Source organism: Dromaius novaehollandiae, chromosome 1, assembly GCF_036370855.1.
Source record: "Dromaius novaehollandiae isolate bDroNov1 chromosome 1, bDroNov1.hap1, whole genome shotgun sequence".
NCBI lineage: Eukaryota > Metazoa > Chordata > Aves > Casuariiformes > Dromaiidae > Dromaius > Dromaius novaehollandiae.
The window spans coordinates 121,103,348-121,116,700 of NC_088098.1; positions in this window are offsets into that span (position 1 = coordinate 121,103,348).

Here is a 13,353-nt window from a genome sequence, read left to right on the forward strand (position 1 = left end):
CCCTGAGGGACCATGGCCCATGGAGGACCCATGCCAGGGCAGGGACACCCCCCAAGGGACCACCTCCCGTGGATGACCCACGCCAGGGCAGGGACATGGTCATCTATACAAATTTGCCTTGTTACCTCCTTCCTAACCCAGCATAAATCAGGTTCAGCCTGTGAATCTGAATTGCCCACTGACATCAGAAGGACACATGAGAAAAAATTCACCCATTGAGAATATTCATCCATTCTTCAGCAAGAAATGCCATTGTATTCCAACTAGTTTTCCCAGCTGTCTTCAAAATGGCAACCTGTATTTACATTCCTGTTCTTGTACCTTCAAAGAATAAGAAAACTCAAAAGCACCAGGAATATCTGCTCAGCATAAGCACGCACAGAGTAGGAAAGTGTTATCAGTGCCTTCATGAGGCATCAATATTGAACAGCTAGCAGTTAGCCAGAAGCTAAGGACTTGGCCAACATGCTTCAATTATCTAATTTGTAAGGCTATGTTTCATATATGTTTTAGATTGACTTAATTAGTGTTAATTAACATATCTTTATGTATTATGAGAGACAGCAGATACCCATAAAGATTTTTATATTGAGCCATATGGCAGCCTGCAATATACTAGCCAAAAAAAGTATAATGAGGCATATAAAAAAGTCTGCTGCACAACACTCCTTGGTAATTTTGAAAAATGAATGTCAGAGTTTGCACAATACAAGAGAAGCCATGCTGTTCTTGCCTTATCCAGTCTGGCTATGTGAGCTGAATCAAGCTCCAATTAGGGTTATGAAAGATGCAGGCTCCCTAATAAGTCAAGGCTGAACTGAAGGGAGTCAGTTCATATCTCTTGCACGTCCTTTTCTCCACAAGGGAGAGTAGATGGAAGCATTTCTTTCAAGGTTAGGTAGGCTCCAGATTGAAGGTATGTCCTGAACTTTTCCCTAGGATCATAAGGAGATAGGCAATGATCTCCCTCGATCTTTTTCTACGGCGTCCCAAAGGTTTTGTGTCATTTGTATGAAAGTTCTTCAACTTGCTCAAAGATGCTGGGGAGCATTAGGCGGGGGTGGGGGAGTTGGTGTGGGTAATGAACCTTCCCTGGGCTTTCCTGGACTAAACACCTACTGGCCACTTGTCTGAGATGGCAAGGGCACTAGTCTTGAAATCCTGCCTCTTCCTTTCCAACCTTAAATTACTCAAACAGGGACAAATGGGGCCTGGTGTGAAGGTGGTGACCAATCTCCACCTCCATCCAAGGTCTCTCCCCTGTCACAGGACAGGGGGCTGCCCAAGGCATGAAAGCTATGGGAAAAGCAAAAGAGACTTGGAAACAGCAGACATTCCCAGCTGCAATGAGAAACAGGAGCAAATAGGAAGGGGAGCAGTAAAGTCCCCTTTCCTCTCACAATAAATGTCTACCTACCAATCCCAAGCACAGTCATCTCTAGATAGGAATGTTCTCTGACACAGAAAGAAACTGGCCTAGTTATTTTAGCAGCACTTCCTTGTGCCGCCTTGCTGTCACCCATGTAGGCAGAACACAGGCGCCTTCAGCATCCTGATTTACCAAAAATTAGACTAGAGGTGGATGAAAAATAAATACACTGTACCACAAGAAGCTTTATTTTTTTTCTCCCACTGTTCAAAGCAGCACACTTCCCACATGGAATAAATCGCTTTCACAAAGCTGTGTTTTCATTTTCAGATTAAGACCAATGTCAGTGATGGGGTGTGGAGGTGAGGGAAGATGTTAAAATGACATAGCAAAGCCTAGAAAAGGTGAGCAGTGCAAGGTCAAAAGGTTCCAGTTAACTGTCTTTATTCCTCTTCAGATGTAGACCTCAAGAGGGTGTTGCAGAGATGAAGAACTAGTTGGGGTTTTTTCCCCTTACATTTTGGCCACAGTACTGTACCATGAAAAATAATAAAACCAGAAACCCCAGACATTCATACACAAATGCAGCCTACTTCCTGCCAGTTGCCCTAATTCTTCTCGCTCCCTACACTCCAGACTCTGCCCTGGCCCAAAGCCAGGTACTTGACCTTGGGGTTTTGGCATCCTGGGTGAGTGCCAACACCATCAGCATATTCCTGGCTGACTTGCATGGAGTCCATTATCCTGGACTCCATGACAGTGGAGCAGTGAACGTGCCTTACAAGTCTGCCATGACTAATAAATTCTTGCAGAAAAGCTTTGCAGAGCCAGAAAATTTGTTCTTCAGCTGGTGCCTCTTTTCCTCTGTATTACACTGACATCTGGTGGGAATATGCATGAACTGACCTATGTAAGGGGTGTTGGGTTATTACTGCTTAAATGTAATGGAAGACGGGAACGTGCCAAGGACTCGTGAACTGTGAACAAGTTACACAAGCAGAAAGCGAAAATTATTCACAATTCGATTTCTATTGAACAACTTAAAGACAAATTAAGACTTTCAAATGTAGCTTCTTTAGAGAAATCTATGAAAGACATTTTTAATGAGTTTTCTATTTGGATGTTTTTTGTGATAAAATAGAAATAGCTAAAAATTTAATGCACACAATTGACACAGGATATGTGGTTATTACTCAAGTATAATTTTTCATGATGCTTAATAGTTCTTTTTATGATGAATCAATACCAAAATACCTATACTTTTCCACATAGAAGCTTATGTTCTAATCTTTGCAACGTCCAAGATTGAAAATAAGATTAAGAAAAGACACTCCTACGTTGTTGGTTTGTTCAAAGGTGAAAAGACAATTAAATTGCTGTAGAGATAAACTGTATTTTTCTTTCGTATTGTATGCAAAAATATAACCACAAAAATTCGCCATACTTTGAAGTATTCTCTTCTGAGACAGAAAGCATTCAAATCACAAGGGCAAGGGGTTGCTGAGCTCTGTACTGGCTGCACTGGTTACAGGCATATTATAGTATATATACAGTTTTATTGCACTTCGCTTTATTGTGCCTCGCAGATTTTGTGGTCTTTACAAATCGAAGATTTGTGGCAACCCTGAGTCGAGCAAGTCTATTGGCACCATTTTTCCAACAGTTAATTCTCGCAATATTTCACACAATATTTTTTTAGCCGTAATGCTATTGCACACTTAATAGACTACAGTATAAACATAACTTTTATATGCACTGGGAAACCAAAAAAAATTTGTGACTCACTTTATTGAGATACTTGCTTTATTGCGGTGGTCTGGAACCGAACCCGCAGTATTTCTGAGGTATGCCTATATCTCATTTATGTGGCTCAGGACAATGTTGCTGAATTAGAAAGATAATCAGTGGTCAGAATACCAGAACTCAGAGAAGTCAATTTTCCCAGGGAGAAAGAAGAGAGCTCTTTGGATTTATGGAGCAAACTCCTATACAGGAATGTCACTGAAGCCAAGATCAGAGGTATAATCTTGATACACAGCACCACAGTAACTATTCTGGATTGAAAGTTCTTATATTTAAGGAATGTGACAGTAGTCCACTCTCAGTATCCCAGATACTTTAGTATGTTGGCTCAATTGCCAATAACAGACCAAAAGAAGTACATCAGATTTCTCCCTTGCTCTGATAGCAATAACATCTTCAGTTTTGCTAAACCTCTGAGGACTCACTAACCTCAAAAGGAAAATGAAAGCTCTTCCCTCTTTTTCAAAAGCAAAGTGTATACGTGAACAGTTGCATACAGTTATTACTAGGTCTGATACCATTGCTGGTCTGGCAGTTTTATGAGTGAGACAATTTAAATGCTCCATCTTTTTGTCCTCTGCTACAGCTTCATTTTCATGACATCCCACATCAGTGCACTGACACCTCATTGGGTAAAACAAAATCTTTCTTGACATATCACGGCATACAATGAAATGCTAACTGGAAAATATTCCAGATAGCACAGAAATGAAATCTTGCCTCATACACATAACATTATCTTCATCAAAGGAAAACTACTGTTGTAAGTAATTTCATGATGTGAATGACAGACTGAGGCAGGTAACTTGATATATCAGCAGGCAGGAAGCCTGTTTCCTACACCATTTTTCACTGAGACAGCTTTGAAATGCAAAGTCCTTTGTAACTTTCATCGTTAGTCATCTCACTGACTACACCAGCTATCCTTCACTTTGTTCTCAGATCTTATTCACTCACTAGTACAAATATCTGTAAACTATGCATCATACATGACTGGTAACCCCTTGAAATTGCATCAGCATACTTGGCATAAGCATGGAGAAACTGTCAGACTGAGGGACTCTCTCTCATAGCTCATAGAGTTACCCCTGCACAAGTTCTAGCCCAATCTTCCACATCTTTCAGCACTCCTAGCCATGCAATCGCTTCACTTTTTTTTTTTTTTTTATGTTTTATAAGACTGTCAGCTCAAAGCAGCCCCTCCTCACTTGAAACACTTTTGTGACCTGTCCAGGTGGATACTGATTTGTTAATCTCTTCTCATGGTCAAGAATGAGGCTGCATATTTTGCAAAACAAAGTTTCTCGATGTCCCAAATTATTCTCAAAAAAAAGTTGATAAAATCATTTGAGGCTGAAGCTAAAGACAACAGTACCTCTCATTTAGTTTATTCTTTAATGGTAATGGCTCTATGAGGTAATGTTATGTCCATATGTTCTAGCCCCAGCCAAGACTTTAGGTATCACCCTTTCAGCTTTAAGAAACATATAGTGACACCTGGCCTGTCACAGCAGAGAATTTATAAAGCCAAGCAACCATGTGATCTGGACAGTCGTGAATGAACGCCAGCCACGAGTACCCTACTGGATCAGTAGTCGCGGGGGTCAGATGGCTGGACTGCCCTTGGCTGTTTAGAGGTTACAGGGCTCTTTCTTTGTAGCTTCACTTTTACAGCAGTTGAAGCAAATCCAAGTCCACTAGCCTGCGTTTATCTGAAACAGTTACTGCTAGCCAATCTTTGCTTAGGTAACTCACTTGGACTTTCCTCCTAGTAACTTTTTTACTTACATGTGAACATAGCTAACCTTAGGTGTTAAATGTGCTAAACATATTTTAGCTTCAATCTAGCCATTGCAGTCTAACCCAAATAAAAAGAAAGCTCATTACGCATTTCCCTATCTTGTACTCAGACAGATACAAACAGTATCAAACATTTCCCTCAATTTATGTATACATACATAATCATCATGTAGAGCTTTTAAATATCCAAAGGTCCTTTCTGCTAAGAAAGCCTAAGGCTTAGGCCAGCACATGCAAAATGGAATATCTGGTATGAAGTCACTTTGGTGTGTTACTGTATAAATCCTTGGGATGCAAAAAGACTAGAATCTAATCTATGCTCTGTCCTCTCTAACTAATTGGACTTGCAAGACCTCAGTACTTTGCAGGCAAAGGATATATATATTTCTACATCATGCTAGTCTCAGCAAGTTGCTCAGACTAGTTTTAAATGACTCAATTCTGCTACATCCCTTGAAGACTTGCAATGAAAGGCTACTCTGTTACCCATCCTAAACCTTCCTCTTCATTTCACACTGCTGTACCTATGTATACAATTCTTTTCCTACCCTGATATTTGTTGTTTAAAAACGTTCTAGAAGTGTTTTTAGACAAGACAGATGACATAATACAAAGCAATGTTTCTCTGATAAGAGAACAAATGGAGCTTAAAATTTCAGTTCCCATGCCTCTCGACATGAGACAATGTCCAAGAGAGAAAAACAAGGCTGAATAAAGAAACTGTGCAATGCTCCCAGCTCAATGTAATCAGAGGAAGAGACTCTAGCTATGCTCTTCGGAATTCTGTCCTGCAGCCCAAACCAAACTAGGTTTCTTTCTTAAGTCTCATATCCTCTGGTTTTCCCTTGAGGGCACTTCTACCAGCATTTAGGATTATGGGAAGATTCACATTGGAAGGGACTTCTGGAGGTCTCTGGTCCAACCTCCTCCTCAGAGCAGGGCCAACATACACACAGTTAGATCAGATCGTTGCAGGCCTCATTCAGGAGAGTTTTGAAAATTTCCGAGGATGGAGATACCATAGCCCTCTCCGGGCACCTGTTCCAGTGCTGAACCATTCTCATTCATGGCATATTCCTTCCCAGTTCTAAAATTTCCTTCTTGGCCAAAGAATTGTGAGGTTAGTGATGAGCCTGAAAGTAATTTAGGAATCTAATACACAATGCTCTAAGTATGACCAAACCACCCAGTCTGACTAGTGGCCAGCTTCAAGGTACCTTCCATTCTTTTCAGTCTCTCAGTTGCAGTCTGGTGCAACTTATGGTGCTACTTGGAAAATTCCAAGTAAACAACCCCAAAATCAGAACATACTTCTCCGCAGTTTTCTTTTGGAGTCCCTCAACAGTCAACAGGTGGCAATTTTCTCAAATTCTCCCTGATTCCAGGATCGTTCATCCAGTCAAACAGTTCCAAGAGAGCTTTGGTGAAGAGAGGGTAAAAAAAAGTTTGGTCTCTTACGAACAATGGCAGTGATTTTTTTTATGCTATGATTCCCTTTCCCAGTTGCCTGCAGTTCCCAGTAGTCTCCTAGGTAACAATCCCTAGATGACATAAAAATGTTAACAAGAAAATAAACTTTGAATACTTGGCCATCCTGAAAGTTAAGTACGTATATCAGCAGGATATTAAATAGTAAGCAGAGAGACAATATTGACACTTGGCCTAAGGCTGGCACAGCCAAATGATGTTCAAGAACGTCTCTTTGAATTCTGAAGCACTCTTACACTCTTTCTTTTTCATGTACCCCCGTCTGAAGTTCATAAAAATTCAAGTGAATAGCTTTTCGATTCATGTGAATACTTGAAAAATAACTATTCTCTGCAAAATGCTTGCACATAATCAATTTTGTCAATGCAGTAACACAAGTATTTACTACTCACTATTCTACTGTCCAAAAAATTTGTCCTTCAGTCCAGCAACAAATATGTAGCCATGCAACCAGCCATATACCACAGAGGACAAATAGTCAGAATGAATAATTAGTCCATGTAAATTGGGAATTGTTCACCTATAGGTCGAGTAATTTGCTGAATCCACATACAGTTTATAAACATTTCATCAACAGTAAAACCACTATATTCCACCTGAATAATTTGACAGTCCCTTAAAACTGCTTAGTTTAATCCTTATTTTCACTTTTTGGATCATTATTCCCTATTACCTTTTGCTTTAATGCATGAAAACTACCAGATATTTGAGCGTGATTTTTTTTTCATGTGCATTGATGACAATGAATAACATTTCATTTCATTTCTCATCTGCAGATGAGATGGTTCAGTACCACAAATCATCACAATAAGCCTTGGAGAGAGGAAAAGCAAGTATCTCAGCACACTAGTTGCCTCACATAGGACCTGATGGAGATTTATGGATTTGGGGAGGTTTTATTTATTAAGAGAGGGGACTGTTTTGCAATCTTCACACTCTGGTCTTCCATACATATAAAGAGAAGAGTTGTGACTCAAGGCCCAACATTTGACAATACTACTATCATCAGATATTCCTGAGGAAAAAAGAAATACATACTGCATCTGACTATTAGCACAGGTCTATGACTGCAAGGACCCCTGATGAGCTAAATTCTGCATGTTAAACTTGTGTCCTGAAACATTAAGTATATTCTCGGCTGTATTTTTAGCGTGGATACAAACCTTACCTTCTGATGTGGTAGAAGGGCAGAAATAGCACCAGGCAATATGGGCCTCATGTAAAGAGGCATTCTACCAGAAAAAAGCTAACACATCTTCTGCTGGTGTTTCTCCTGATCACTGCTGAAAGAGGGCCCATTGAAATAATGCTGGCTCATGAAATGAGGAAGGGAGCTTTTAGAATCCAGCCTCTTTCTCCTTTATAACACTACAAGGAACCCTGAGACCTAGCAGGTAACTAAAGCTTCCGGAAACTGTTCTGATTTATGCCAAGCATTGAGCTGATTTATGGCGGCTTCTGGGCTCAGAATGCACACAGTCCAGTGTGGCTCCCACGGCGCATTCTCAGTCCAGCAGTTCCTATGCTAAGAGGAAATGAGCCCTTCATCTCTATTGCCTGCAGCAGGTTGCTATTGCATAAAGCACCTGTGGTTTGACTTGTTTGTTATGAATTCACTGCCTTTCATTCTCATGAAGAAATCTCTTGTTTTTTCAAGTGGGAAAGAGTTTAGAAAAAAAGAGCTTGTTTCATAATCTTTGGCTCTTTTAATCTAAACTCTTTACCAAGTTATGTAATCACTCTAAGTTCCCACTTTTAATCTAAACTCTTTACCAAGTTATGTAATCACTCTAAGTTTCCATTGCGCAGAGGCATGCTTTTGTCCTGCAGCTCTCATCCACCTTCTTCAAACTCTTCTGGTCTCTCAAACAATTTGATTATCTCGTTTCAAATGATGGAAGACTCGCCCAGTCTATTATTGTTTGGATTACTACCTATTAGTAGAAGTAAAACAACAGAGGATGTAAGCCGCACATAGTTCTGTTCATTAGGCCCATTGCAAAAGAATGACAAGAAGCAGGGCCCAAGGAAATACAAGCCACTCACCTTCACCTCAGCTCAGGAAAGATCACGGAAGACAACCTTCTGGAATCCGTTCCCCCGCATGCAAAGGACGAGAAAGTAAGCAGGGGTGTCCCTGCTATCTCCTGAGAGCAGGGATTTTCCCAGGCAAATCATCCTCAACAAGCCTCACTGCCATCTACAACATGACTGGCTAGGTGCATGAGGGGAGAGCAGTGGCTGTGTACATCCTGACTTTTTCTCTGTAGTGCCACAGTAAAACAAGGGACAACATCCACAAGTTACATTTTGTTCAGGTTGGACTTAGGAAGTATTTCCTCACCAGCAGAATAGTGCAGCACTGAAACACATTGCCCAGAGAGATCATCCTTGGAGGCTAACAGGAGGAGGACTTGGCTGGATAGAGCTGCAGCTGACCTGACCTACTATCAGGAACAGTCCTGCTTCAAGAAGGAGGCAAGTGAAATGATTGTGTCTCTCTATAGACAGAGACTTTCATTCAAACAATTTCAGAGGAACAAAATGTCAGGGTTGAGGAAGAGAGTAGAAAAGAGAAGGATTTAGCAGTCTCCAGGTTTAGATGGTAATAAGCAGATGGTGCTCAGGATCATAGTTTGGACTGAAATACCTAAATTCAATGTAAGACTTTCATGGCTTTTGAATACATCCATGCAAGACAGCAAGCAGAATAAGAATCTACTGTTTACATCGCAAGATGCCACATTGTGACTTTTGTCCAGACACATAAGCAGGCTCTCTGAAACAAATATTCCCTTGCTATAGCAGCTAAGTGGGAAGCATGTGCAAATTTCTTCTCCTCATCCCCTAATCCCAAACTGGCCTGACTGGACTAGCTGCCAATTCCTATGATTTCTTGCTAATACAATCCAGCAGCAAGTCTGTTGGAGCACTCTTTCAGGGCACAAAATTAACCATACTTCAGAGAGGTTTTTCTCCTGGAGAACAATTTCTTCAGGAGCTATTTTGGGAGCGCAGGCAGTACAACCCCACACAGTACAGGAGACAGAAAAAGGCCCACAAGTTGAGTCGAGCACACAGACCAGTTTCATCAGACGGCTACAGCCGTCTCATAGTTTCAGGCCTGTCTACATCACTCAGTGTATCACAGCACACATGTTCTCCAGGACAACAAAGCCACCTGGTCCAGCACAACACCACACACACACACACACACACACTGGTTGAGGTCCAGAAGCACTATAGCTGTGTTCCGCAATTTGATGTCCAAACTAAGGAATTCCATAGGCTAATAGTTTAGTAGGCTAAACTACTTCTGCATCTAGGTAGTTTCCTGAGGTATCAGAGAAGTAGCAGTAAATTAGGTATCAGAGCCCCTGAACTAGACCCACTCTTTTAGTAACTTACTGAAAGTGGCTACAGCCTGGTCTCACCTTCCAAGCTAATGAGCATCAAGGCATCCCAGTGAGAAATCTCCTGACCAGGCCTTATTACTTAACTCCCCATCTGTCCCTTCATCTCTGAGTAAAAAGCCCAGGACAGCTATATACAATGAAGACCAAGACGATTCTTCAGGTTTCCCTTACCCAAGCATAGCCTGTCCCTTTCTGAGAAGCACTGTTATTCTCTTCTCTCTTTCTGTGCCAGTTCCATTAAGCCAGTCAGGAAATCAAATGCCTCGGCTAAACTTCTATAACTGTACATCACTGAATTACACAGGGGACCCAGCCATTCTCCCAGGTCTTTAAAAAGCTAAGGTGCCCTATTAGAGGTCTCCAAGCTTGATACCTTTGAACCAGAGGTATAAGCCCACTCAAGGCTTAGCTACAGATAAGAGCATTTTAAAAGATCTTTATCCTCTCAGGCATTCTCCCTACAAGAAACAGTTTCTCATAGCTCTCTTCCAGTTTCCTCAGTCTGACTGTGCCTCACCTCTAGTAATTGTATCATGTAAGTCCAGCTCCTTCAGTGATTTTCTTACAGAAGGACTCCTTTCCTTCACTGTCCCTCCTATTACAAAAGCCTATAAAGGAAGGGATCCCTCCATGTCTCTCTACTTCTGATAGGAAAGAGAGGTATTTGCTCCCCATAAACTCTAAATGCATTCGCAAATGACATTATCATCTGGCCCAAAAATGGAGAATATGGATTTAAAAATTGTAACATAATTTAAAAAAATTAAAAAGACTCCACACAACAACCACATTCTGGTGTGAGTCTTTTGGACACATTCACATCTAGTATTCTTTCTTCTAGAGATGTAAAGGCTAGAAGCATGCTTGTGTTCTAATGAAAGAGAAGACTCACACCAAAGTACCTGCCTGCCAGAGCTGGGTGTTACAGACAAACATCAGATACCAAAAGACTCATGATAAAATTATGAGACCTAATGATATGGTGTATCCCCACATTGTAATATTTTGCTTTGACTTTCACAGTTGAGTTCTGCCTCCAGACTTCCCAGCACCTATGAAGCACAGTGCTGGAGCCTTTTGCTTGCTTCGTGAGGCTCAGTCAGCACATCCACAACCTGTGATCAACTGCATGCAAATGCATGGGATAAAAAAACCCAAGAAACTGTGTGCAGCCTGTGGCATGCCACTTAGAGCTGGGCCCTGAGACTCTCTCCATAGCCTCCCTCTCCCTCCCCTCCTGTTGTTACATTACTCATTGCAATATTGTTTCAGGCACTAAACAAGATGCTTGTGAGCTCTCTGAGCTTTGGCCCCTTTCTAAACAAGTCTTGTGATATTTTGTCCTTCTGGGAAATACAATCCCAAAATGACCCTGGTTCTGAGCAGAACCAGGATAGTGATGAATCTGGAAGTAAAAGGCCCATTCTCCCTCTAATGGTTTCCAGTATGAGATTTGGAGGAGGGTTATATAAAGAAAAAACAGAGCAATATAGTGTAGTACAGTAGTAGCAGTAGTATTAGTACAGCATAGTGTAGTAAAGACAAGCAAAATGACACATGAGAGACAGTATGCTTGGGATTAAGTAGCAGAACACAGAAACTCCTCTAAGAGATTTAAATTGTGGAAACACATAGAAGTGAAAGCGGTAATAAAAAATTTCCAAAGGACAAGATGAAAAAAGCATGATGTCAAAACAGCAAGGAATGAAAAAAATGCTGAAATGAAGAATCTGAATTGGCAGGTGCTGAGGGAACTTGAAAAGTATAAACAGAACAGCCATAACAAGAATAAGCTAAGAATATTAGGCTAACAATAGTTAGTCTTCAGAAAATATGAGGACCATGAAGAACAGAGAAAAGCAAAAAATCAGGCAGACTTGCATGAACTTTAAAAGACTGTAGGAGATAGGTAGGGAAGTGAAAAAATAGGCATAGATGATATGGATGATGTTGAGGCACAAAGGAAGAAATGCACATGGAAGAGCTTATCAGTTGAACCAAAATTAGGAATATTGGTGGACTGTGCTTAAAAATATACACGTCCATTTTGATAGTGTGGGAGAGAAAGGTCTAGAGCAGTGCGCCACTGGTTTTTAAAAGGGTATGTTCTTGGCAATAAGAACCAAAATGACAAGTATGTTGATAGTGAGAAAATATGAATACTGAGAATCAGAGGGGAAGAAAAGAATTTCTGTTTTTGTTATCTTTAAAGCAGTTGTATTTCTCCAAGAGAGAGATAAGGGAGGTAGAAATAGAATTATTGATGAGTATGTGAGCAGACAAGAAAGGAGAAACATAACTGAGTGCTGTGAGCATACCAATATCACTAGCTTGGAGCAAAAGTGCTGCTGATAGGGTAAATATGAAGATAACATAGAGACAAAAGCAATACCCTGGGCACACCACTAAGAGAAGCAGCTCAAAACTGTTAAAAACTCAGGAAGGTTCAGTCAGATAGGTTGGAAGAAATGTGAACAAAAACCCCAGGTACTGTGATGATGAAGAAGAAGGAGATAATCTGCACTGTCAAAAACAACTCAGGTGATTTGACTCCTGAAAAAAGCAAGAATGTCTGGTAGTAGAAAGACACAGAGCAAAAGCATTCAAGAGCAAAGCAATACAAGGCCTCGCCCCTTTATGCTTGAGGATTATCATTAAGGTTACATTTTTGGTTTGGATTTTTTTTTTTTCTGAAGAACCTCTTCCTAACTTAGTGCATTCCTAGGGTTCTACTAACCTGCATCTGGGGTCTCTCTTCCAAGAAGGGGCAAGGCAGTCATATAGCAGGAGCAAGGAACAAAGCCTGAGCTGCAGAGAAGTGGTAACACCACAATTTCCTCTGCTACAATAGGCATACTGTCACTGTCCAATGAAGAAAATGGATATTTTAACCTTACACTCTTCAGCTGAAGAAAGAACAGCTCTAGGAAAGACTTAAAAAGAAGAAAATGGAAGTGCTGAGTGACTACAGCCAAAATAAGTAACAGGTGAAGAATGACATAAACACTTCTGTAGACCACTGTCTGTAGATTAGAAAGATGCTTTAGAAAGCAATGTTATTGCATTTCCAAAAAAAAGTTGATCCCAGCTCATATAGTAGGAAGTTTACAAAGGAAAACACTGAGAAAGACAAATCAGGGCTAAGGAAGAGAAGGCACTGATACATTCTCTATGAGCCTGAAAAAAGCATAAAAAAAACTTAAAAAGAAAAAAAAATTGAAACTTAAAGCAACATTATTTATGCCCTTGTACATTAGCAATGTCTTAGAGGAATAATCACTGTAGATGTAAGAAAATAATAGGATTCATAACTAAAGTTGCATTATAGGTACATTGACAGTTCCAGTAGCAACATACTAGATCTGTTTCTGCTGTACTTTCAAATAAATAAAGCATTTTTTTTTCTGTCCTGAACTTATCTAAAGAGTTGCTGGGCAATGTTCAGCAATTACCAGTACAAACTTCAGAAGTGGTTGC